At 40.2% G+C, this 27,327-nt stretch overlaps 1 protein-coding gene across 1 annotated transcript in view; it reads left to right on the top strand.

The window, feature by feature from the left end:
- zswim6 (zinc finger, SWIM-type containing 6) overlaps positions 1 to 27,327 on the top strand; it is a 195,849-nt gene that overhangs the window by 88,601 nt on the left and 79,921 nt on the right. The window lies entirely within an intron of this gene.

The following is a 27,327-nucleotide window of genomic DNA, read 5'->3' as shown; positions in this document are numbered from 1 at the left end:
CTGTAAACCTCCATGACTCTATGACTCAGTCAGAATTGCAGTTGGATCAGTAAGTGATCTCACAGAGTTAGCCACAAGAGTCACAGTCCAAAGCACAGGCTCCAAGTCCTGTCTGCTGCCATGTGCCACATAAGACCTGGACACTTGCATGCTTTGTGACAGTGACAAAGGGTTTGTGTGCAGGTCTGCCAGTGCACCAACTATCTCAGTACACATAACCATCAATGATTTTCTCTATATCAATGTTGGCAATGATTTTATTCCTTCCCACTTGTTTCCAGCTCATCTCAGACGTTGTGTGTATTACCAATTGACCTTATTTGGTAGTATGTCCACCTCTGAGTCAGAAGACTGAGTTTAAATCCCATTCCAGGCACTTGACCAAACATGCTGACACTTTGGAGTCCTGTAGTGTCAGGAACTGCTGCCTTTTCAGATGAGGCATTAAACTGAAACTAACTGGGAATTTTTCAGCTTCACTGGATATCTTGCCTGCTGAAAAGGTGGGAAGGCAACCTCACCTGACTTCTGGGGATAGGCCTGCTCTGCCTTCCTCCAATCAGGTTGTTTTGAAGACAGTGGTGAGTCTTTCTCTGAAATCACACTCAGTGACTGCTGACAGCTCTTGCATTTGGCAGAACCAACCTGAAGGTTTTGACTACTGTCACAAGGAGACCAGAACATCCCAGAAGGGGGTGAGGAAAAACAAAAAAATTGTGGGCACTGTAAATCAGAAACAAAAACAGAAATTGATGGAAAACTCTCAGCCAGTCTGGCAGCATCTGTGGAGAGAAAATAGAATTATGTTTTGAGTCCAGTGACCATTCTTCAGAACTACTACCTCGAAACATTAGCACTGATTTCTCTCGACTGATGTTGCTCGTCCTGCTGAGTTTATCCAGCAATTTTTGTTCCAGACAGGGGAGAAAGAAAACACACTTGTGAATGATCTACTGGTCTGACTTGTACGCCTCAAAATGGAGCTCTAATATATTCATTTACAAGTATGTATTTTTCATTTTCTCCTCCTGGGATATTGACATCCAAAGTTGGAGGCAAAAGATTATTTTGTTTGAATGGAAAGGTGTGTCTCCTGCAAATGGAGATATGCAGATTCGGTGTGGGGAATGGCCCTTAGTACGGGTGCTGGTTGCTATGTCCAGTTGCTTGATGAATAAGTAAATTAGTGATGGTAAAGGGAGCACCCTCCCCTCTGTCTGTCTGACTGCCTGTCCACCCGGATGCATGCTGATCAGGCAGCTGGATCTTGTGCGTCATATGTGCAGTGAATAATTGATCACTGTGGAAGGCAAAGAGCTTGTATTGGACATGAAAGTATAGTCTGTTGTGGGTCTCATGTCACCAGCTGGAAGCCCAACTTATTGATTGGGTTTTCATTCTATCTTTTGATGCACTGCAATATTTGGTTTTATCAAAACAAAGTTCAGTACATTTTAAACTTTCCAAGTTGCTTATTTATTTATCTTTTCAGCAAAAACTCTTTTCTTTCTTGTTTACAATCTTGTTGCATTTTGAGCGCAGCGCAGAAATATAAATGACTGCATTCAAGCAGCATCTGAGAAATGTTGATGGCATCTACACAGGAGCCAGTATGGTCCCAAACAGAACTAGGGAAAAAGAACATTACTTCATTTTTACAACACCAGGATAGTCCTTTGAAGAACTAAACTGCCTTGTGGAAGTGGCTAGATGCTTCAGTTGTAGAAAGGTAATTTAATCAAAGTAAATTAACGCGAGAAGTCGATATCCAAGAACAATTCAGCTAATTTTATAAACTTGCTTTTATCCCTCTTTTGTGTGCTTATCTAGTTCCTTTTTGAAAACCATCACGCTTTTGAGTTACTCCATTCTGGACCCAAACTGTTTACTTGATTGAGTAAAAGCTTTCCCTCATTTTACTGTTGGCACTTTTGCAAGCCACTTTGTGGTTCTTGAGCCTTATGCTAATGGGAACAGTTTCTCTCTATCTACTGTGTAGCCCCTTCATGATTTTGAACACCTCTACCAAATCTCCCCTCTACCTTCTCTCAGGAGAACCACCAGCTTTGCCTGTCTGTCCATCCAGCTGAAGTCCTTCATCCCTGGAATCATTTTTGTAAATCTTTTCTGGGCGTTTTTTTTTCCCCTGAAGCCTAATTAGCCACATTTTAACCATTTTAAGAATCATTTCAGAAATGAGAATTTTTCATTTTACAAAGGTGAATTCACTAAATCACGCCCTCCCAATTGGAAGTGGTGTTTGGAAGTAAGTTAACATTGCTGTGACATTAAAATGCCAATGTGCACTCTGTTTTTGACCAAGGTTTCCTGCTGGAAGCACAGTAATAGTGCCTTACCTTTTTAATGTATTGATATCCCAAAGTCAAGCAGCAATTTAGTGTTTTTGAGATTTTGTTTTCTGACTGTTATTGGTGTGAATGAAATCCAAGTGCTCTTCATGAATTCTTCTAACCATTTGTCTAACATCAAGATTTTTCTTTTTTTTTAAAAAAAACCTTTAACTTTGGATCGTTCAGCATCTTTTGTGGATTTAATTCTCATGCAAGTGGCTAACAGAGCAGAATGCTAAGTATGGTGACCTGATCTTGAGCTGCTCCACAGAGATCTAGTGGGAGCAACCACAGTTTGCACATAATTGCCTTGTGAATGAAATTGTCAGTTTTTTGAATGGAGTATTTTAAATTTGAGCCAACTGTGGTGTTTCTCAGGGTTTCAATGTATTGTAAATCCTAGGGGCCTGTAAATCTGAACTGTGCACAGAAAGAGCTGGAATAGTTTGTTATAATTGAGTAGCAAGACATTTGGCAGGGCAAGCTAAGCAGGTTAGCTTATTGATTTAATCTCTCCTCTTTTCTACCTTTTGTGTCTTTTAGTTTTCGCGCTCCAAAGCTTTCTCAACTGGAAAGGAAGTGACAGGTATTAATATACTGCTCTTTCTAGGTAGTTGTTAAAAGAACAAGTTATGATGTTTCCCCCCCCCCCCCCTGCTGTTTCTCATGGAGATAAAATGCTCATTGGTACGCTCAAAATACTATGCTGCAGAGTGGTCAGATTTACTGTTTCAGTGGATGCCTGGAGATATTTGCCTTTTGAAACTGTGAAGATAAATTGCCAAGTAAGAAACACACCTTTTCAGAGTTTGGATCAAGTGCAATTAGAAGCAATTTGTAAGCAGGTTGTTAGGTTGCATCTGAGAGCGAGAATAGAAAAAAGAAACTTGGCACATTTTTCAGTATATGCATAACAAGAATGTGTATGTTGCTCAGTATTTACCCCTCAGAATGTTGTTGCTAAAGTGCAGTGTGTAAGAACCTCCTGGTCCTCACCTTCTACCCCACCAACCTCTGCATACAATACATCATCCTCCGCCACCTCCAAATGGAGCCCACTACCAAAAATATATTTCCCTCCCCACCCCTATCAGTGTTCCGAAAAGACCATTTCCTTCATGGCTCCCTCATGAGGTCCACACCCTACTCTTGGGACCTTTCCCTGCTACCGCAGGAAGTGCAAAACCTGTGCCCACACTATTCCCTTCACCTCCATCCAAGGCCTCAAGGGATCCTTCCACATCCATCAGAAATTTACCTATACCTCTACCAATGTCATCTACTGCATCTATTGCACTCGTTGTCGTCCCCTCTGCTTTGGGGAGACAGGACGCCTTCTTGCAGATCGTTTCAGAGAACATCTCTGGGACACCTGCACCCACCAACCCCACTGCCCCATGGCATGAATGCTTCAACTCCCCCTCCCATTCAATCAAGGACACGCAGGTCGTGGGCTGGCTCCACTGCCAAACCATGACCACCTGACGTCTGGAGGAGGAATGCCTCATTCTGCCTTGGGACCCTGCAAACACATGGAATAAATGTTGATTTCAACAGCTTCCTCATTCCTCTCCCCCCCCCCCCCCCCCCCCCCCCCCCCACACTCCACATTATCCCAGTCCCAAACCCCCAGCTCGGCACCGCCCTCCCGACCCATCCATCGCTCCCCACTCTGACCTTTCATCTTCTCCTGCACTTTATCCACCTATCGCTTTCTCAGCTACCTCCACGTCCTCCCATTTATCTCTCAGCCCTGACCCACAAGCCTCATTCCTGATGCAGGGCTTATGCCCAAAATGTCGATTCTCCTGCTCCTCAGATGCTGCCTGATCTGTGCTTCTCCACTGTAATAATAATCAGTTTCTCTCCCTTGCCAGTTTCAATAACATACCTGTTGGTGGGTTTATTTGATGAATGCCTCCAGGAGCATGGAGGACTGGAGCAGGTGACCCATGTAAATGGCCATGGTCGGTGGCAGAAACAATGGTTGCGGTGAGGGGTTTGGTCAACAAAAACAGCAGTCCACCCTTAGAGGTGCCCTGACCGGAAAATGTTTCCATTAGGAATGAGAATGATGTGGACGGGGTTACCAAGATTATGAATTGCCTAAAACTGTGATGCTATATTTGATGCTTATTTTCCAAAAGCTATAGCTTTGTGCTAAAAATGAAGATTCTTTGGATTTAAGTGAGAAAGTTTTAGCAAAAAGTTCAGATAAGTTTAACCTAAGACGTCTGTGTTGATTTTAATATGAGAGTAGTAATGGTTTGTCCTCAGATTTTACACACAGTGCTGTTCCAATGGACATAGACCATAAAGAGAGGGCAATTACAATGTTGCAATGAAGCTTGACTCCAGAGCAAAATTGGTAGTTATGAAGCTTTCTTCGGTAATTGATGTTGAAATTATGTCAAGTAGACTTCGAGGAAATTCTTTGAATGAGTTTAAACCGATCAAATGTAAACCTGTCGTTTCTGCTCTGGAGAAAGCAGCTCCCAATTAAACTTTCCCACATTCCTTGACTCTAACCAAGTCACCAGGCCAGATTCTTGACAAGTTTTTAAAAAATACATTTCTTGACCTGTTTGCTTGCAAGCAGCTTTAAGTAACTTTGCCCAGAATGAACAGTTGCATACTGGTAAGAGGTTTGATGTCTAATCTTGTACTTTAGAAGTGCTCTTTCTATAAAGATACTAATATTACTGCAAATTATTTGCGGGTCTCTGTTTTAAGCAATGAGTTTTACAGGATCGCATCATTGCCTGATGGGTCAATAATGAGAAGAGACAGAATTAACCTGGGTGATATAAGAGTCAGAAGTGGCCTTAATTAATATTTTCTTGCAAGAAATGGTTAGGATTTTGAATACACTGATTGGATTGTGAAAGTAGATTCAATACAGCTTTCAAAAGGAAATAGGACATATCTTTTATTTAAGAACCAGGGAGCGAGATTAATTGGATTATTTATCTAAAGAGCCAATGCAATCTGAATGAGAAGACCAGCCACCTTCTGCGCTGTAGGGTTCTATGATTTGATGAAGTTGCTCCTCTGATGCACCATCTAATTGGTCAGGCCAGTACTCATTTCCTTTAATAAGACCATACTGAAGTAACTTTCTCACACTTCGATCCTGTCATATGAATTTATTTTGAGCTGCTGTTTTTTGATGATTTCCATGGTAATTCAGCTTTTTCCTCGTGCATGTGATGATTAATATTTTATGCATGTTGTAATAGACCCCAGATTTGAAAGTAAACAAGGTTTATTAAGCAATATATTGTGTTGTATTTGGGTTAGTAATTAAGCACTTTCTTGATTCTCATATTTGTCACCACCTAAAGGGCAACTGCCTCAAAGAATGAGTTTTGCAAGATAACATCCTTGATTTAATTTCGGACTTGGCATCCATAGAGAATTTTTCTTCTGTATTTCTGGTGCCAGCACATTCCATCCCTTTCCACAACTTTACATTTGTTCTGAAGAACGCAGTGTTAAAACACATGACGATGGTTGGAGTTGTTGATCAGTTCGCTAAGCTGGTTAATTTATTTGCGAACGTTTCGACTCCATTCTGGATGACCTCTTCAGTGCTGTATAGACTCCGGATGAAGTGCTGTTGTTGTGATCTGCCCTGAATTTATATGGTTCTGTCTGTTGTGGCGGGTGGTTCAATTTCCAGTTTTGTACTGTAGTGGTCTGCAGAGGGGGTCTATTTTGCCATGTTTGTTTATGGCACCAGTGGATGAATACTAAGCCTCTGGGAATTCCTAAGCTTGTCTTTATTTTGCCTGTCCCAGTATCATCATGTCCCAGTTGAATTGGTGTCCTTCCTTGTCAGTGTGTATTGACATGAGGGAGAGATGGTCATGTTGGTTTGTTGCAAGCTGACGCTCATCTATTTTGGTGGTGAGTTTCCTGCCCATTTGTCCTATGTATTGTTTCTCACAGTTGCATGGTATTTTGTTTATCACATTCGTCCTGCATGTTGTGGGTATGGGGGTTTTTTGTCTTGGATAGTAGTTGGCGAAGTGTGGCTGTTGGTTTGTGTGGTGTCATTATTTCCAGAGGACATAGGGGTCTTGTAGTCAGTTCTGAGATGTCCCTAATATAGGGTAAGATGGTCAGTGAGTTAGGGTGCACAGTGTCATTTGTTGTTTGTATGTTAGGCACCAGTGCATGAAGCTGTGGTATATGCAAGTGTTGTATATGGGATGCATTGACCTATCATCATCTCTATCTCCCAGAAAACACAGTAATCAGAATGTCACAAGATATTGGCATTGTAGCTACGGGTTCACACCAGTGCAGTGTGGTACTGACTGTCTGTCTGATTTCTGGCTCAATAATTGTACAGCCATTTAAAGTGAGACCTGTATTAATATTCTACTTCATCTTTGGTCATTTATGTAAAAAGGATTGTCATTGAATATGGCTAAATGTTCAAGTTTGAAATTTTAGCTTTTCTTTGTGTTAGTTTTATGGGTCAATAATGTTCATGAATGTATTCTGAATGAAGTTCTTAAACAACGTGAATTTAAAGCAAAATGTGGCTGCAAATTTGGGTGAAAAAGTCATAAGCGTGACAGGTTTTGATAAATGGAGTTGTCAAAATGGTGTAGCTGTGATTACTGGCCTTAAATATAGAGATTGAAGTAGCCTTCTGGAGTAAATTGGGTATCTCATCCATGTTCTTGATTTTGACATAAATGCAACTCCAGACCCATGGCAATGTGGTTGACTTTTAAATGTCCTCTGAATTGGTGTAGCAAGCCACTCAGTTCAGAGGAAGCAATGCTGTCTTGCCAGTGGTGTACATCCCATGAAAGAATAAAGTCTTGTCAGCGCAAACATTTTTAGTCCTTTTCTTCCTTGTCTTTATCCAGGTTTTGCTTTAACTGTACCATTCACCTCAACTCTGTGTGATAACATTTAAACATTTCAATCGCACTACGACCAATACATTTCACCTGAATTCTTTTGATGGATTTAATCTACGTACATCTCCATGTCTACACTGTCATAGCAATATTAGCCAAAAGAAATGAAAGCAGTATTTATTTTCTGCACGTCTCAATAAAAAGTTGAAACCTACCAACAATTTTATTGATTTTTGTGACCAAGTGGTTAGAACAGAATCGGACAAGTGCCTCATTCTACCAGTGGTGCAAACTGCAATTAAAATAGGAAATACTGAAAGGACTACATTTAACGACATCGGAGAAGCTGATGTTTCAATGTTTTCTGTCTTACGAACAATGTGGTATTTAAAAATTGCATTTGTTTAGAGCTAGTGTTGAAATAAAAGTTAAATCAGTGTTTCAAGCAAAATGTTAAAGATCTATGATTTGCTTTTGTCCAGATAAAACTGTACCAGTGTGTACTAATGTTGTCATATCAATCATCAGTTGCATATTAGTTGATGGCTCATTAGGAGTACCCCTCTTGGGGATACTACTTCTACCAGTGAAATTTAAACTTTCACTTCAGGCTCATTATGTGATTGTGTTGAATGAATTAATGGTAAGGTGAGTGAATGGGTATTTGAAATATTAATTCAGCAGTAACTTCTTATTTGGCCTTTTTATTTGGAGTGTGAAGTTATCCACTTTAACAGGGAAAAATAGAAAATTAGTTTTGTTTTAAATGGTGAAAGAATGGGAAATGTGTTCAGCAGGACCTGGGTGTCCTTTTCGTACACATCATAGAAACTAATCATGCAGGTAAAGCAGGCAAATGGTAAGTTGCCTCTTATTGCAAAGTGATTGGAGTACCAATGTAAGCAAGTCTTAATGCAATTTCAGACATTGGTGAGACCACACCTGGAGTCTTGGTCTCCTTATTATAAGAAAGGTCTAATTTCATTAGAGAAAGTCTTCTGCAACTGGGTCTTAGGATGAGGGCGATTGTCCTGTGAGGAAGCTTAAGTAGCATCTACATGTTTCCAGAAGAGTAAAGATGATTGTTATATATTTAGTTTCCTCAACTATGCAGAAATGCAACTTTATTCTGTGTACCAGATTGTGGGAGGTTCTTTACACATGGGTTGGTCTGGTAATACACTGACATCAGTTTCCAGATGCGCTGACCTAGAACATCTGGAAGTCAGAAAAGAAAGGAAGACAGAGAATGTTTTTCAATGTGATTTAAATGTGCCAGCTCCATACCTACAGTGCTTTGCTGTGAGAAGCTTCAACATTTTGTTTCCTTTCTTGGAGGCCAAGCCTAGGTTTAAACAAACTCTCATAATCAAATACTGTACAAAACAGTTGAACATTACTCCTAGTGCTAGGGATCACATTCCATAAAATAGTCAGTCTTTTAGGACTCTCAGAAGAAACTTCTGTACTTAGGATGTGAATCTTCAAAATTGTCTTTTCAAAAAGGGTTTAGTTGCTGTGTTTATTTGACAGATCAATGGATAGGTTTCAAAGGTTATGTGGATAGATGGGGAAGGTGTAGCTGAGTTAGAACATCAGCCATGTCCTTATCGGATGCAACAACCGGTTAGAGAAGCAGAATGTTTACCCCTACTGCCATTTCTTATGTTTAAGTTCTTGGTGCAATAGAATTTTTTTTTGCCAGAGAAAACATTGTTTGAAAAAAAAATTGATTTGAGTTAGTGTCCTATGGTATTGCTGGTTAGAAAATAATTAAACAAATGCTTGATTGATTTTTTTCAACCAACAGTTTGAGTGATGAAACAGGATATTTAGGAAGATTTAAGAATGTAAACCATCATGCATCGCAACAAGGAGTTTTTGATGGTCTTTAAAACTGTCTATCCCATGGTTTATAATCATTTCTTGGAACAATGTCTTTTGGCATGCATCCTTTTGTTCTCAAATACACCAGAGTCTGCCAGTGTGATGAATGATCACTTAAATTTAAGCCTTGATATAAAAATAGGGGAGGCGATGGCTGGATTGTTAATTCAGAGACCTAGGCAATGTTCTGCAGACCTAGGTTCAAATGACGGTGAATTCACTGAAAATCTGGAATTAATGACAGCCATAAAACTGTTAGTCGATTTTTCAGAAAAAACCCATCTGATTCACGAATGTCTTTTTTTGGGTAAGAAAACTACCATCTTTACCTTTGTCTGAAGTAGATATAACTCTTTTTTTTTTAATATCTACTGCTCTAGGATGGGCAATAATTGCTGGCCCGTGAATGAATACAAGAAATTTGATAAACTTATCACGTGCTGATTATCAAATAAACATTTGCATGTGAACAAGTTAGTGTTTTTACTAAGGTTTTTTTAAAGTGCAGTTGAACATATCGGACTGCAAACTTGGCTCTTAGAAACACAACAACATTTTGATATACAAAATATTAGTAATTAAAATTCAAAATGAAATCACTTGACATGTTGGGAATCGGTTCTGCCTGTAAAAATGGTTATGCATGCCCGGTGTGAAAAAATGTTTGCCTAGGAAATTGAGCACGTTTTAAAAAAAATCCCTCAGCTGTAAACAAACATATTCAGAAATTGCTGCTTGGATTTAAAATAAAATTACTGTACTTGGAAAATGGCACTATATAAAACACTGCACATTAATAAATTTAGTTTTAAAATAGTTGTGTAAAATTAGGTAATTCTAAGTAATGCAATCAAAGTACCAAGCAGGATTGTAGCCTTTTCTTAAATCATTTCAGTTTAAACTAAAGTAGGAACACCATCACATGCAAGTTTACCTCCAAGCCATTCACTATCCTGATATGGAAATATATTGCCATTCCTTCACCATTGCTGGCTCAAAATCCTGGAGTTCCCTCCCTAACGGTATTGAGTCTATCTACACCAAATGGACTGCAGTGGTTCAGGAAGGTAGCTTGCCACCACCTTCTAAAGGCTAACCAGAGACGGGCAATAATACAGACCCAGCCTGCACGCCAATGTCCTACAAATGAATCAAGATTTTTTTTTTGAAAATACCATAAAATATCATAATAGTTAACATTTTTGTGTAAGAAAGATCTTGTGATTTTTGCTGGCTGCTAATTGTCTAGCGAGAAAGTAGCTCACCATTTTGGAATCATTGCAAGCTGCCAATTGGAAGAAATGGGTCTTTGAGGAACATGCGAACCATCAGCTCAGTCCATTGACTCCATGTGACGAAACTGGCTCAATCTGCCAATCCCAATTCCTTGATGAAAACCTTGAATAATGTTGTTGTGATTCTTTTTGGACAAATTCCAAGCTTTTCTAGTTATGAGAGAAATGTAAAATGACACACTTGAAATAAAAATGGTCCTTCTTAACACAAAAGATGTATTCCATATATTGCCTTGTATGTCTTACTACAAAATACTTATGATTGTGTATTTGAAACTTTCCATGAGGATCAAGTGCAATAATAGCCCCTTCATGAATGATTATTTTGTAAAACTAAGTTCTGTGTTGGCATCGGTGTTGCTTCACATACTTGCAAATGACAGACTGCTGTTACACTATTGGCTCTGCATTGTTCCCTGGTTAGGTTATTAGAACCCTGTGCTTACCTGTTCATATCTGTGCGAAGAACTGTTACCAGAATCTAAGTATGGTTAAATTTGTACCCAATGTAGAAAACCTGCTGTTCGGTAACACTGAAAGGTTCCTGGGCAGTTCACCTTAAAATTGAAACTTTTGTATGTCATTTGTCAGAATGTGACATGTCTTTTAGAGCAGCAACTTCATTCTCTAATGCAGTGCAGTTGTTGTGACATTGTTTTCACATTGTGCTGACAGAAAAATTACTGAGTACCTGGGGCATAACATTGACGCACTTTCTCCTCCCTGCCATCAAATTAGGACAGCAATTAACAATTTCGAAAGATCAACTCCAGCAGGGAAATAAAATGTGTATCTCCAATTCATTTATTTTTTGCAACTCTGCCATTTATGATAACTTTCAGGTTTTGTGTTTTTTTAGGTTTGAAAAAGTGATTAAGTGAGGAACCTCCCTTAATATGAAATGCAATGCTTTAGTGAATAGGTGAGACCATTGAGTCACGATTGTTTAAGTTTCTGCAGCTTGCTTTAGTGTGTGATGTGTAATTGCACACTCCTAGTACATTGTGTAAAAATGTTGTCAGTGCTACTTATGGATTTTGGTGTTTAATTTTTTTTGTCATGATGCCACAAGAACGTCTGTGTAGCTAAGATATTTCTGGTCCCTTCAAAATTGGCTTTCACCCAGTTGCATAAAATATTTTTCCATTCTTGCTCCTTTATCTTCTGCTTTTTAATAAATCTGGGAATGTTTCTGAAAGGAGTACAGTAGGATGTGTTAGAAACATTTTTGAGGGTGCATTACTCTATTGAAATAATTTCATGAAGAGGCACATATTAGGGGGCTGCATTTTCCACGAATTGGGCTAATTATGGAGACATTTCAAAATGACAGCAGGACCTGTTTCCAGGTCTAGGAGAAAGAGGACTGCAGATGCTAGAGATCAGTCGTCAAATGTGATGCTGAGAAAACACAGCAGGTCAGGCAGCATCCAAAGAGCAGCAGAGTTGACCTTTTCAGTCAGTAGACTTTCATCAGGAATAATCAGATTCCATGTTTTCCAGCAACACTTGCGTTTCGCGCTGTATGGCATTTGCAGCCCACACTCCCAGTCACGACTGATTCCAATTCAGGGTGGGCATCTTGTCTCTCTCTCTCTCTCTCTCTGTGGATTTGGGCCAGCTGGAGAAATAGAAATCCATTGATACAGCTCACTAATGGTTGCCTTATGAGTGCATGGCTGAGCTCTGGGGCTTGTTGATTGATTATCTCAGGAGTGTTTTTTCTTGGGTGAAAGAATGCACTGTTTTCTTTGACATCTTTTGAGATTGTAATTTGACTTTATTACTGTCACATATTGAGATATAGTGAACGTATTGTTTTTCATGCTAATTGGACAAATCACAACTTGCATAAGTAAAAAGTGAATTTGTACTTGCAGAATTACTTTTTTTGCTCAAAAACTGCATGAGCCAATGTAAGCTTCTGTAAATCCCTTTTATTAGAAATCGAATCAGTCTGAACATTGGGGCATAGACAGCATCACACAGGGCACCTCACACCTTCAATACGTTATCTGGGCCAACATGGCATCTATTGTTAAAGTTCACTTGAGAATGTAACTTTTAGAACGAACTGAAACCAATATGCTCATTCTAAAAGATGAAAGACTTAACAAACAACCAAAGTCTTTCTTATATAATATGATTTCAGTTACATCACACTGTAAACTTTTGCTATAAATTGTGGCCTATGATCTTATTCTCCACAACCACCTGATGAAGGAGCAGTGCTGAGAAAGCTAGTGCTTCCAAATAAACCTGTTGGACTATAATCTAGTGTTGTGTAGTTTTTAACTTTATACACCCCAGTCCAACACCAGTATCTTCAAATCATTATATAAGTACATCAGGGTAGTTGAACAGAATGCAGAATGTAATGTTACACAGACTGATAAGGTTGGGAGTAATTTACTCTTTGAACTGTTTCTGTTCAGTGAACAAAATTGAGGTGTGGAATGAAATGCTGTTTCTGTTAATGATACTATAATGGATTTCTTTGCAGGTGAAAGGTTGTAAGAGTAGCAGTGTTTTTTCACAAGAGTTTTGAGTGGTTGTTTGCAAGTGCTGTTTAAGATTTGCCTTTATGATATGACTAATTGATTCTGCAGTGCATACTGGGTGAGTGGCTTGGGGATGCAGGAGAGCTATGGGTGTGTCATGGCAGTGGCTGGGGATGAAATGGTGTTGAGGGTTAGACTGACTTAGAGCCTCTAATATGATTAGGCCTAGACTAGGAGCAGCAATAAACCATTTGGCCAATTTTGAGCCTGAGTGCCACCATCCAGTAAGGTCATGACTGACCTACACTCCTGCCTTTTCCTCATAACCCTCAATTCCTTTCTTCTTTAAGAATGTCTGTCTATCCCACCCATGGATACATGCCATGCTTCAGCCTCAACAGCCCTCTGCAGTAAAGAATCCCATGATTCACTGCTCTGAGGAAGAAATTCCTCCTCTTCACTGTTCTAAACATGACCTAGCCCCTTATTCTCCCTGATCCTCAACTCTCCAACCAAGAGGGAAATAACCTTACTGTAAGGATCTTTTATATTTCAATGCCTCTCATCCTTCTAAATTTCAATGAGTGCAATTGGGACAAAATTCCTCAACACTTGAGGTAGGCTTCCGAGAAACTTGCTTCAGCACTTGCCTCACTCCGTGGAGTCTGCAGATCCAACTCTGTTCCATTCATCCCTCTTCTTGGATTGAAAATAGCCCATGGAGGGACCATTTCTACATAGATGTTCTGTTGGGTCAGATAATTTCCCTACTTTCTTACCATGTCAAATCCAAGTAGGGAAGTAAATGTAACCATGAGGGTCTCGCTCAAGTGGACAGTTTAGGAGATGACCAATTTTTCACGCAAAGTGTGGCAAGCCTATTGAATCCTTCGCCACACAGAATTGTTGAGCATCGACCTCTTGGGGCTAAATGGATCACCGGGTATTGGGAGAAAGCAGGAATGTGTACTGAGTCAAATGATCAATAATATCTTATAGATTAGCAGAGCTGCCTTCAAGAGCTAAATGGCGTACACCTTCTGTTTTACATTTTCTGTGTAGCACTTCCCATCTTGATAGTGAAACTCCAGTCACAGGTATCCAGCTGAGGATGAATTAATAATTTTGAGGGAGACTTTTTAAATTGCATACATGGAGATGGGGTCTTTTGCAATTGAGGGCACTTTTCCTCTCATTTAGGACACCAAAATGCTTTGATATCAGGTGTCTATTCATGTACATCAGTTTTCCTAGGTAATGTGATCCTGCTTTGACATCAAATTGGAAAAAGGTATTGTCATGACATCATATCAACATTTGTCATCGAGAGTTTCAACCACTGTTGCTCAAAACAACAAGATGTGAATGAAATAATAATTCTGAAGAAGTATTATCCAACCATTGGGGACAGGTCACGAAGACTAAATCTTCTCAACAATGTTGATGTAGATGTAATACCATTTTATGGGTTGGCATTCCTACCACACAGAAAACTAGTAAAATCTTAAAATTAAAAACAAACTTATAATCAGTCCATGACATGCACTCATCCTGAAAATACAGCTTTTCAGAATTTACACTCCTGATGTATGCAACATGCTGTTCTGCTTGTGCAGAGAGATCAAGTTGTCTGGTTATATATTAGTGCAATTCCAAGCTATTTTTGGTAAATTATTTTAAACATTGTGACAGTGAGTTAGAGGGTGTTTTTTAGATCCTTTCTGTTCTCCCAGCTGATATCCTATTGCCATTCCTTTTTAAGTTTACACCTCTTATCCTTAGTTACTGCTGACGCACACTATTTTATTTTCACCAGCTTCCAACAGTTTTAAAGAAAGTAGTAGTTTTTGGATTCCTTTTGGTAGTCCAAATGGTTCCATGGCTGGGAAGTAACAATTGAAATTCTTGGACTTTGTGACGTTTTAGAATTGTTAAGTGTCATGCGGGTTGAAATTCTGTGGTGGATGGAAATTTGAGAGATAAATCACTGATGCAGCAGAGTACTACCCTCTTGGAAGGCACTGATTTTGTTTGTTCCATTAAACAAGTGGACATTGATCTCAAATCATCTCTGAGAGAAATATGAATTTTCAGTATGTGTACAAAATATTTATTAAAGATGAAGATTTTGGATACTAATTTGAGAGCTACTGTCCGTAATATGATCTTTTGTTAGTTTTATTATAAAGAGGTTATTCTGACTGTACAGCTGATGCTTATTAATCTGAGTAAAAGTGCTACATTTGCCAGGATGTCTACATGTAATAATAGTGCACATTGGGTGAGGATGGTGCCAGGCCTGAATCTTGTGCACTTTAGTTGGATAGTTTGCTGAGGCTTTCCTTTAGAACAAAGAAATTTGAAGACAATGTAAAAACATGTTGCATATATGTTATATAAATGTCTTTTTTGAAATCAGTGCAGTGGCATCAGTGATTTTAGTGTGAAAGGTTTTATTTATTTTGTTCGAAGTGGCAGAAGATGTAAATATCGTGCATCTGTCTAACATTGGTTTCTACACAAACCCACACATTCAAAACCAGTAACAAAGTTGATGGCTATCATAATCATAGTCAAATAAGTTTCAGTCCATTTCCTTCAAATGTGGTTTGTCTGTTTTTGATATGAAACAAGAACAATTCAGCTTTTTGTACTTGGGTTCTCTTAGCCTTTTTTTTTAACATGTGTGCTTTCCCTGCATCAGTTGCCAATGTGCACTCTTACACAACAAACTGTCCACTGGTTAGAGTCCTATCTGGCACATTAGGAGATGGCTGTGGTTAAAATACAGTATGATACAGCACAGGAACATGCTCTTTGGCCAACTGAACCTGTGCCAATTCCTAGTCCTTATTTAGATCTGCTACTTAATGGAGAGCAGACAAACAGAAGGCTGGAAGAACACAAGCCAGGCAGTATCAGGAGATGGAGAAGTCGACATTCCTCCTTTAGGAATGGAGATGGAGTTGGGGGGAGCTGCAGATAAAGAGGTGTGTTGGGGGGAGAGAAGGGGGGGGGGGAAGGGTCATGGGTAGGAGAGGGGTGGCATGGTGATAGGTGAATACACGTGGTTGATACAACCTGGTTGGTCAGTCGATAGGCAGGGTGAATCTGATTGGTAGCTAGAGGGATGGAAGGGAGGAGGTAGGCTTGGAAAGGGAGTTGGGGAAATGAGTGGAAAGGTAATTTTGAAATTGGAGAACTCCATGTTGAGTCCTCTGTGCTGTGGGTTGCCCAGATGAAATATGAGGTGTCCTTCCAATTAGTGGTCTGATTCACTGTGGCAATGGAGGAGACCAAGGATCAAGGACAGCAGCTGAGGAAGGTCACATGGCTGTAGTAGTGGGTGTGTGTGGTCAAAGAGCTGAAGAGGTCACAGCAGTCTGTCAGGGAGAAAGGGACTCTGTGTTCGTAACTGAGGGAGGCAGAGAACTTATTCAAAGTGGGCATCCTGTGAAAAGATTTCACTGTGATACAAACCTAGTTAGAGACCAAAAAAACTGCAGATGGTGGAATCTAAAGTAGATGATTCCAACATCTGTTTTCTTTTTTTGTCTTTCACTTGGTGGGAGATCATCTCAGTTCCCAGAAATCACTGCAAGAATTCCTCAAGGTGATGTCGTACGCCCAACCATCTAAAGCTGCTCCATCAATGACATTCCCTTGATCATAAGGTCAGGAGTGGGGATGTTCAATGTTCAGCACCAGTCATGACGACTCAGGTACTGAAGTAGTCCATGTTCAAATGCAGCACGACCTGGTCAATAGCCAGGCTTGGGCTGAGAAGTGGTAAGGGACATTGCCTGGCATTTGTGTGGCATGAATGACTGTCACTAATAAGAAATAATCTGACAACTGTCCCTTGATATTCAATGGTGTGACCATCACTGAATCCTCCACTATCAACATCCTGGGGGTCACCATTGGCAGAAACTCAACTGGACTCACCACAAAAACACCAGTGGCAATACGGGCAGGTCAGAGGCAAGGAATACTTTGGCATGTAACTCACCACCTGACGTTTTAAAGCCTGCCCACTAACTATAAGGCACAAGTCAGTAGTGTGATGGAATACTCCCCACTTGCCTGTCTGGATTCAACAATACACGAGCTTAACACCATGCAGAACAAAACCGCTTGCTTGGTTGGCACGGCATCCACTGATGCTCAGCAATAGCAGTGTGTACCATCTAGAAGATGCACTGCAGAAATTCAGAGATCCTCAGACAGCACCTTCCAATCCATGACCACTTCCATCTAGAAGAACAAGGGCAGTAGATAGGAACACCCTCCAAGCCACTCACCATCCTGACTTGGAAAAATATTATTGTTCCTCCACTGTTGGGTCAAAATCCTGAAATTCCCTCCCTCAGGGCATTGTGGCCCAACCCTCAGCAGGTGGGCTGCAACGGTTCAAGAAGGCAGCTCAGCACCATCTACTCGAGGGCAATAATTGTTGGCCAACCAACGAAACCTACATCTCCAAAAAGAAAAAAACACTTGCAAGAAAATTGAATACACAAAATAAAGCAAACCACCATTGTCACCTGTACAATACTGTAGACTGTTACACTGTGAATGCCAGTTACTAGTAGTACTCTGTTCTTTCAACCATGTTAAAAGATACAGCCTATTCTGGCAGAAGTTGAAATTTTTTCTGTATAATCCCAGGTCCTGTTATGAAATGCAGTTCTTTCAGTACACTAAACACATTTTGAACTCCTGAGAATTCCCATTTATCACCTAACATAGATTCTCCTCTTCAGTGGTTTGCTAACAACAATCTGCTTCCTCCACCCCTGTCCCCATCCCCATTCATTCTCTCTCACAGCTCTCTTTTTCTCACCCCTCTCTTTCTGTCTCTCCCAATGCTCAACCCAATGTCATTAGCATATACAACCCTTTCCTAGCTGCTTCTGATTCTGAAATAGGGTCACTGAACTTGAAATGTTGAGTTTTCTCCTCAGCAATATGGCAGCATCTGTGGAATTTCTCCAAGTTGAAAGTCTCTCAACACCAGGTTATAATCCAACAGGTTTAATTTAATTGGAAGCACTATCTTTGAGTGCTGCTCCTTCATCAGGTGCCAGTCCAATACCGGCATCTCCATATCATGTCCAGCAAGTTGTTTGTTTCTTTTAGATCTCCAGCATCTGCAGTTTTTTATTTAAGTTATATGTTCTCATGAACATCGCTTCATTCTGATCCTGTTCCTAAAGGCATAATATATTTTAAACTGAGTTAATCAGACCAGGATGATCTATGCTTGTTGAGGATCTTATTTGGCTGACTTAGGGGGAGGGGAAAGGTTACAATTGCCTACAATCAGCACTCTGAGCCATCATAGGAAGGGCAAAATCCTCAAAGGTTTACATGTCTGATCAAAATCCAGTGAGCATAGCTGGAATGTTTGCATGTGTGAACACCACTTAACTGTGATGATCTGTGGTTGAGAAGCTGCCTGACTTGTTGCACCCATGGTTATCAGATTTGTCTTCAAGCACGTAGTGAAGTTCTGTTTATTAACTTCAACCACCCTTTGAAATTGTTTATGTAGGTTCCTAACATGCTGGAACCCTGAGTTATTAACATATAAAATTTGTCTCATGGTGATGGACTCTGACTCTGACATAAGGAGTTCTAGTTTGTTCTGCATGTGGATGTTCGTCCCAAATTACTCCTCACTTTTGTAATTTATGATTTTGAACATTAGCTGATTGGAAAAGTGTTCTCATAAATATTCACGTGTTGTACAGAACAGCATGGTGGTTTTTACATGTGGTAGGATCCTGAGTTTAATGCTGCCAGCAAGGTTCCTTTTGCTCATTGTGTGCTTCCAGATCTTTATAAACGTTCATAGGTTTCCTATCACAAAGTGGTTTCTTACTGGTGTGTCCCAGATCTGTTGGCACAGGGTGGGGGGAGGGGGAGAGGAAACGTGCTAATAATGGAAAGAAAACTTGGCCACCTTTTGTGCATATTTTGCTGGCTTCTTCTCAGTGGCTTTGGTGCAATGTGTGGTAGGGCACTTCCATGGTTTTTTTTTTTTAGATTAGATTACATTACAGTGTGGAAACAGGCCCTTCGGCCCAACAAGTCCACACCGACCCATCGAAGCACAACCCACCCATACCCCTACATTTACCCCTTCACCTAATACTATGGGCAATTTAGCATGGCCAATTCACCTGACCTGCACATCTTTGGACTGTGGGAGGAAACCGGAGCACCCGGAGGAAACCCACGCAGACACAGGGAGAATGTGCAAACTCCACACAGTCAGTCGTCTGAGGCGGGAATTGAACCCGGGTCTCAGGCGCTGTGAGGCAGCGGTGCCAGCCACCGTGCCGCCCAATAAAATGGTTGATGTGTCATTTTATTACAGCTTGATTCAAGACAAACTTATTTCAGTCCAGCAGAACGTGGACCGCCACTGCATTCTTTTCATAATTATCCATTTAATTGTATGTTTACACCCTTGGGCTATAAGCAACACAAGTAAATACATAAAATCTGGGTTTTACTTCCCAGAATAACCGAGGGGTTATTCTGTTTCTGGATGCTAAAAAAAAAAAAATAAATCCTGCTTTTCAGGTTTTGAAAGGTGACTTCTATAAACCTGCTTTTGCTGTTCTTCCAATAGCATGTTTGGCAAGGAAAATCTCCAATGGAACAGAGGCAGACTTATTTATCTTTTAGAAATTTAGGAGAGTTTTGGATTCAGCACTGACTCTGCTTTTGTGCAAAATTTCTGCACCATTATTCAAGTTGTTTTTATTTTTTTTGCTTTGTATGTTCAGTTATTAGAAGTCCTGGAAATGGAAATATTGCCTGCAGACTTGCTGTAAATAGCTGTAGGAAGTAAGAGGAAAGGGAGCAGTCATCAGGAGCACTTTAACACGAGAGCTGCATGGATGCCCCTGCCTGTTTGAAGGTGACTTCATCAGAGATATGACACTAATAAATTTTCTTTGAGAGGAAGGGAGTGAACTAAGTCTATCAGAGAACTGATATTGATGTTGCACTGAAGGAGGCGATGAAATGCCCACTAGAGATTCCATTTTCTTGGTATTTCAGTCTAACCTGGGAGAAGGGTTTTGTAGACTGTTTTGATTAGGTTTCAAAAGCAGAGATAGAAATTACCCAGATTTGTTGCATTGCTGTTTGTAAGCAGTTCCAACTCTTTGAGAGGGCATTTTTCATAGCAACTGGATCTACACAATGCCTTAGTATCAGGTGCAATGATGTAACTAACAAATATTGAACACTGCTTGTTTTTTGTGTTGCTGAAATGCAGTACAATTTTGTACAAAACATAATTCAATCCAGCTTTAGACTCCAGTCCAAAATCTACAACAATCTGCACCTGAAATGTGATTTAAATGTTTTAATACATGTATTTTATTTACTGTAAAGATGAGCTTTGCACGTTACCTTGAATAGTAGTGTGCAACATAGTTTTCACGTTACATTGAGAAATCTATGGTTTTTAATCAAGTTCAAGATTTAGGCACAAGAAATAAACTCTTGCCTCTGAATTTGAGACGGTACCAGATTGAGTGATGCCTTTTTCCACCCCTCTGTGGTATGTGAGTGGTTACCTCCTTTAAAGAGTTTGCCATGGGAAATTGTTCAGATTTTTATTGTTACTTTCCTGTCAATGGGCACCTCAAATAATGTGTGAACAACGTTTTCAGTACTTTGTGCTTCCTGTATACCGTTGCTTCTCAGCAGTCCTCATTTTATCCATCTCTCAACATGTTTGTGTTTTTGTTTATAGCCCCAGGAATGAAAAGCTGAACATATGAGGAATGTTTGAGGACTCTGGGTCTCAACTCGATGGAGTTTAGAAGGATGAGGGGGTATCTAATTGAAACATACAGAATACTGAATGGCCTGGACAGAGTGGATGTTGGGGAGATGTTTCCATTGATAGGAGAGACTAGGACTCGAGGGCACAACCTTTAGAGTAAAGAGAAGACCTTTCAGAATAGAGATAAGGAGAAACTACTTCAGTCAGAGTGGTGAATATATAGAATTCATTGCCACAGAAGGATGTGGAGGCCAAGTCATTGAGTATATTTGAGACGGAGAGAGAGAGGTTCTTGAGTACCAAGGAGATAAAGGTTACAGGGAGAAAATGGGAGAATAGAGTTGAGAAACTTATCAGCCATAATTGAAAGGCGGAGCAGACTCAATGGCCTAACTTCTGCTCCTATGTCTTATGGTCTTAGAATGTCTTGATGTGTATGGTGACTTTTTATTCTGATTTCTTGCTGAGAAAACTGAAGAAATTAGCACTGCAAATATCCAGACAACATTTATATTCCTCAGGGGCTGCCTTGTAATAACTGGTAGCACCTGACTTATTTAGCTGCGAGGTGCAGCTGTAAATGCCGAGAGTGAAGTAACGTCACAGTATAAAGTGGGATTCATTATTTTGTGCTTCATTTGCACAAACTGGGATACTATAGAGTTGACCAGGAGCAAATCTGGACTCAAGTTTTTGTTTTCGTAAATGCTTGGCCACAGTCTTGCAATTTTAAATCTGAAAAGATACATATGCTGTCTTCCTCTTAGCAATGTACCTTAGCCTCAAAGGCAGCCATCATGGAACTAGATTGAATTTAGCTTTTTTTTTTTTGCTGCTAATCTTGATGGTGTCTATTTCCTCTAAAAGCCTTCCTCTTTCCTGAAATACTGAAAGTTGTGCTGAGATGAGGTTCCATGCGCTATGGTCTCATAGTCATAAAGTCAGAGGTTGACAGCCCAGAAAACAGTCCTTCAGCCCATTGAGTCTGCAGCAGTCAAAAAACTACCATCTAACTATTCTGATCACATTTTCAGATACTTGATGCATAGCTTTTGTATGCCTTGTCTCCCACACTCAGGATGAATAATTTTTTCTCCTCCAAACCTCCTGCCCCGATCTTAAATTTGTGTCCCCAAGTCATTGATCCCTCCACAAGGAAAGGTTTCTTCCTGTCGACTCTATCGATGAGTTTGTACTGCCAAAAAATACCACTACTAACACTAGTCCCACTTTGATGCACTTGGCCCATAACCTTGAATGTTACTGCGTTTCATAGAACATTACAGTGCATTACAGGCCCTTCGGCCCTCTATGTTGCTTTGACCTGTCATACCAATCTGAAGCCCATCTGATCTACACTATTCCATGTACGTCCATATGCTCGTCCAATGACTATTTAAATGTACTTAAATCAACTTAGTTTCATGTTCAAAGTACATATTAAAGGCTCCCTGTTTCAACTACCTTCCCACTTTGGAGTTCTGTTAAATTGTTTAATGATTTTCTGTGCCTGATATCTGCTGTGTGTGCAGGTAAACCAGAGTATGATTACTGAAAAAGGGAAACTAAATTGTAGACAAGTAGCTGTATGCATGATAAAGCATTGATAAAACTCCTGTATGTGAGCACAACATGATATGTCGCCTCTGTGTATCTCAATAGAATACAACAGAAATCTTGCCTTCTGGCCTTCTTGTGTTTTAAAGTTTTTTTAAAAAAAAGTGCTAACTGAGGGATGGACTTTTAATAAAATCTCATGGAATATTAATTTCACTGGCATTTGTTTCTCAAAGCTGCTGTTGGAAGAAGTTCCAGGACTTTGACCTGGTGACATATGGTAAAGAATTAGGAGCAAGGCCATTCGACCCCTCAAGCCTGCTCCACAGCTCTAGCTTAGTGGCTCATCTACTCCAGTCCTCAAAACCTCTTTCGTGCCAGTTTCACATGGAACATGGAACATGACATTATAGCACAGTACTGGCTCTTCAGTCCTCGATGTTGCACCGACCTGTGAAACCAATCTTAATCCCATTTAACCTACACTATTCCATTATCATCCATATGTCTACCCAATGACCATTTAAATGCCCTTAAAGTTGGTGAGTCTACTACTGTTGCAGGCAAGACGTTCCATGCCCTTAATACTCTGAATAAAGAACCGGTTTCTGACATCTGTCCTGTATCTATCACACCTCAATTTAAAGCTGTCACCTCGTGCTAGCCATCACTATCTGAGGAAAAAGACTCTGTCCACTGTATCCAATCCTCTGATCATCTTGTAAGTCTCTATTAAGTCCCCGCTCAACCTATTCTCTAACAAAAACAGCCTTCAATTCCTCAGCCTTTCCTTATAAGATCTTCCCTCCATAACAGGTAACATCCTGGTAAATCTCCTCTGCACAATTTCCAATACTTTCACATCCTTCCTATAATGCAGCGACCAGAACTGTACACAATATTCCAAGTGCGGCTACACCAGAGTTTTGTATAACTGCAACACCCACCTCATGGCTCCAAAACTGAATCCCTCTATCAATAAAAGCTAACATACTATACACCTTAACAACCCTATCAACCTGAGTGGCACCTTTCAGGGATCTATGTATGTGGACACAGATCTCTCTGCTCATCCACACTACCAAGAATCCTGCCATTAGTCCAGTATTCTGTATTCCTGTTACTCCTCCCAAAGTGAATCGCCACACACTTTTCCACATTAAACTCCATTTGCCATGTCACAGCCAGCTCTGCAGCTTATCTATGTCCCTCTCTGAGCTGCAACATCATTCAGCACTATCGACAACTCCACCGACTTTAATGTCATCTAAAGATTTGCTATCCTACTTTATATACCCTCATCCAGGTCATTTATACAAATGACAAACAGCAGTGGCCCCAAAACCGATCCTTGTGGTATATTATTAGTAACTGAACTCCAGGATGAATTTTCCATCAACCACCACCCTCTGTCTCCTTACAACTAGCCAGTTTCTGATCCAAACCGCTAAATCACCCTCAATCACATGCCTTCATGTTTTCTGCAATAGCCTACCATATGGAACCAAATGCTTTACTGAAATCCATAGACACCATGTCAACAGTTTTACTCTTGCCCACCCGTTTGGTCACTTTCTCAAAGAACTCTTCACAAAAGTGTTAACTATCCTGAATTAAATTATTCCTTTCTAAATGACTATCAATTCTTTCTCTAATCTTTTCCAACATTTTACCCACAACTGAAGTTAGGCTCCACTGGTCTATAAATACCAGAGTTGTCTGTACTTCCCTCCTTGAACAAGGAGACAATATTTGCTATCCTCCAGTCTTCTGGCACTATTTCCAGTGGAAAAAGATGACATAAATATCAAAGCCAAAGGCTCCCTAGCTTCCCAGAGAGTCCTGGATAAATCTCATCCGGCCCAGGGGATTTATCTTTTTTCACGCTTTCCAGAATTGAACCTGGGTTCAATTCCTGCCTCAGGCGACTGTGTGTGGAGTTGCACGTTCTCCCCGTGTCTGCGTGGGTTTCCTCCGGGTGCTCTGGTTTCCTCCCACAATCCAAAAGATGTGCAGGTCAGGTGAATTGGCCATGCTAAATTGCCCGTAGTGTTAGGTAAAGGGTAAATGTAGGGGGTATGGGTGGGTTGCGCTTCGGCGGGGCGGTGTGGACTTGTTGGGCCGAAGGGCCTGTTTCCATACTGTAAGTAATCTAATCTAATCTAATTGCTAACACCACTTTATGAACGCCAATCCTATCTAGTCTAATAGCCTGTACCTCAATGCTCCTTGACAACATTGTATTTTTTATGTGTGAAGACTGACAAAAAATATGCATTTAGCGCCTCTCCTAACTCCTCTGACTCCATACACAATTCCCCACTACTGTCCTTGACTGCCCCTAATCTTTCTCTGGTCATTCTTTTATCCCTTATACCTGTAGAAAGCTTTAGGGTTTTCCTTGATCCTGTCTGCCAAAGACTTTTCATATCCCCTCCTGGATGATCTTGGCTCTCTTCTTGGTCCTTCCTGGCTAACTTGTAACTCTCAAGTGCCCGAACTAAGCCTTCATATCTCATCTTTGCATAAGCCACTTCCTTTCTTTTGACAAGAGATTCAACTTCTTTAGTAAACCACAGTTCCCTCACTCGCCCATTTATCAAGGACATTCAGAAGTTGTTCCTTGCAAAAGCTCTGAATTTTAATCATGTCCATCCCCTGCAGTTTCCTTTCCTATCCTATTAATCCTAAATCCTGCCTAGTTGCATCCTAATTGCCTTCCCTCCCCCTCCCCCAGGGTATTGGTAACTCTCTGGTTCAGGAGGAGACAATCCCATTTGTAGAGGTCCCACCTACCCCAAAATGAGCCCCACATTCTCAACACCTCAATATTTCAAAAATCTATCGAACTCAGCTACAAATTCTTTGTGATCGTGCTTCTCTATCTCTGAGGTAGACAATTCTAGGCATTCATTATCCTCTAAGGAGAAGACTTTTTTGGATCTCTGTTTAAAATGAGTGTCCCCTTATAACTCTGTAACCTATATTGAGATTTTCCCCAATGAGTGAGAGCATATGATTATAACAAGTAGCAACAGGAGTGGACCATTTGGCCCCTTGTGCCTGCAGCATGATTCAGTAGGATTATGACTGATCCGACACGCTTAAAATCCATTATACAGCATGGATACAGGCCCTTCGGCCCAACTCTTCCATGTCGACCAGGTTTCCTAAACTGAAGTAGTTCAATTTGCCTGCATTTGGCCCGCATTGCTCTAAACCTTTCCTATCCATGTACCTGTCCAAAAGTTTTAATTAAATGTTTACCTGCCTCTGCCACTTCCTCTGGCAGCTGGTTCCATATGTGCACCATCCTCTCTAAAATGTTGCCCCTCCTGTTCCTTTTAAATCTTTCCCCTGTTACCTTAAACTTCTGGCCTCCAGTTTGGATTTCCCTGGAGAAAAAGACCTTGGCAATTCACCTTATCTATGACCCTCGACCTTTATAAACCTCTAAGGTCACCCCTCAGCCTCCAACTGTCTCAGTAAAACAAAAAGAAAATCCCAACCTATTCAGCATCTCTTTTTTTTTTGTAAAAGCTAACCTTCCAGTCTCTCTAATATCCTTGTAATTTTTTTGTATTTTCTTTCCCAGTTTAATAACATCCTTCCTGTTGCAGGATGACGAGAATTGTCCACAGTAGTCCAAATGTGGCCTTACGCATGTCTTGTACAGTGGTAACATGTCCAAACTCCTATACTTTGCAATTTTAAGCAACTACATACCTGTGCACTGTGGTCTATCTGTTCACTAATACTTCCCAGGGCCCTAGCATTAACTCTGCAAGTCCAGCCCTGGTTTCACTTACCAAAATACATAATCTGAATTAAACTCCATCTGCCATTCCTCAGCCCATTGGCCCAGTTGATAAAGATTCTGTTGTACTCTTAGATAACCTCCTTCGCTGTTCACTACGCCATCAATTTTAGAGTCCTCTGCAAGCTTACAATCAATGATGATAATGCTGTGAAAGGGGTGGTCGTTTGATTTTTCCTTGTTGGAGATTGTCAATGTATAATATTCGTTTGGCAGAAATGCTATTTGTCAATTAATACTTGTTAGGATGATGATCATGTCTTGATGCATGTGAGAGTGGACTGCTCCAATATAGAAGGATTTTGTATTAGTATCTGCTGAGTTGGTTAGCTAAGGAATATTATTGGTTCTTCTGCTATTATGTTTGTATTTAACTTAATAGAAGCTTGGAATTGAATAAAGGATCTGTATGAATGTATCCTTTTAAATTTAGTATCTTGTTGAGCTAATAAGCCTGTGCAGTTTCTGCTTTTTTAAGGTTGAGTTGAATTGTGCTGTGGACATGCAGCTGAGTGAAATTGCCAGATGTAGTAATTAACTGAGGAAAATGTTGATCCCTTTATCCTCAATTTTATCTTAGTTCAATTTGCCAACCTGCTCTGATATCTAATGTCGTGATGTAGTTCCATCTTGCACTGGATTCTTGGAAGTGTTCTAAAATTGTGTGCGATTTTTTTTTCCCTCCGACTCCTTGCAAACATTGTAAATTGATGGCATTGTTGTCCCTTGTGGCCGGGGTCATAATAAATAACAGATCCATGTTCTGGAGCATTAGGCAGAACCGCAACACCTTGGAGCCACCTCACAAATGACTAAATGGAAATTCTAATTCTCTCTTTATATCTGCTTTAATATTCCATTGAGATTCCTAGAATTGAAAGATTCTTAGACTAATGAAGCTTTAATGAGGTTTTAAAATTGTTTGCCTTGAAGTTTGTTTCTTTTTGCCATTTTTCTCGATGCATTTTACTACAGGTTCAGTAGTTGCACATTAAACCACGATAGCTCTTTGCAAAGCCTTTGGTACCAAACGTCAGCTTTAATTTCCTTGTATTCCAGTATACTTAAGATCAATATTGGTTTACTATTTTGACTTTGGGTGTAATGCAGCTTTTAGTTTACTGTTTTTTGTTTTTGGTAATGTAACCTTGATGGATGGAAAACCACTCTAACGTTTACTTGTGCTTGCATGAAATGTCTGTATTTTGTCTTCAGAGTTCCAATTA

This window comes from Chiloscyllium plagiosum, unplaced genomic scaffold (genome assembly GCF_037043375.1).
Source record: "Chiloscyllium plagiosum isolate Xiang-an unplaced genomic scaffold, Cpla_swu_hap1 HiC_scaffold_1, whole genome shotgun sequence".
NCBI lineage: Eukaryota > Metazoa > Chordata > Chondrichthyes > Orectolobiformes > Hemiscylliidae > Chiloscyllium > Chiloscyllium plagiosum.
Note: the sequence above shows the minus strand (reverse complement) of the source record. Positions and strands in the feature narration are given on the sequence as shown.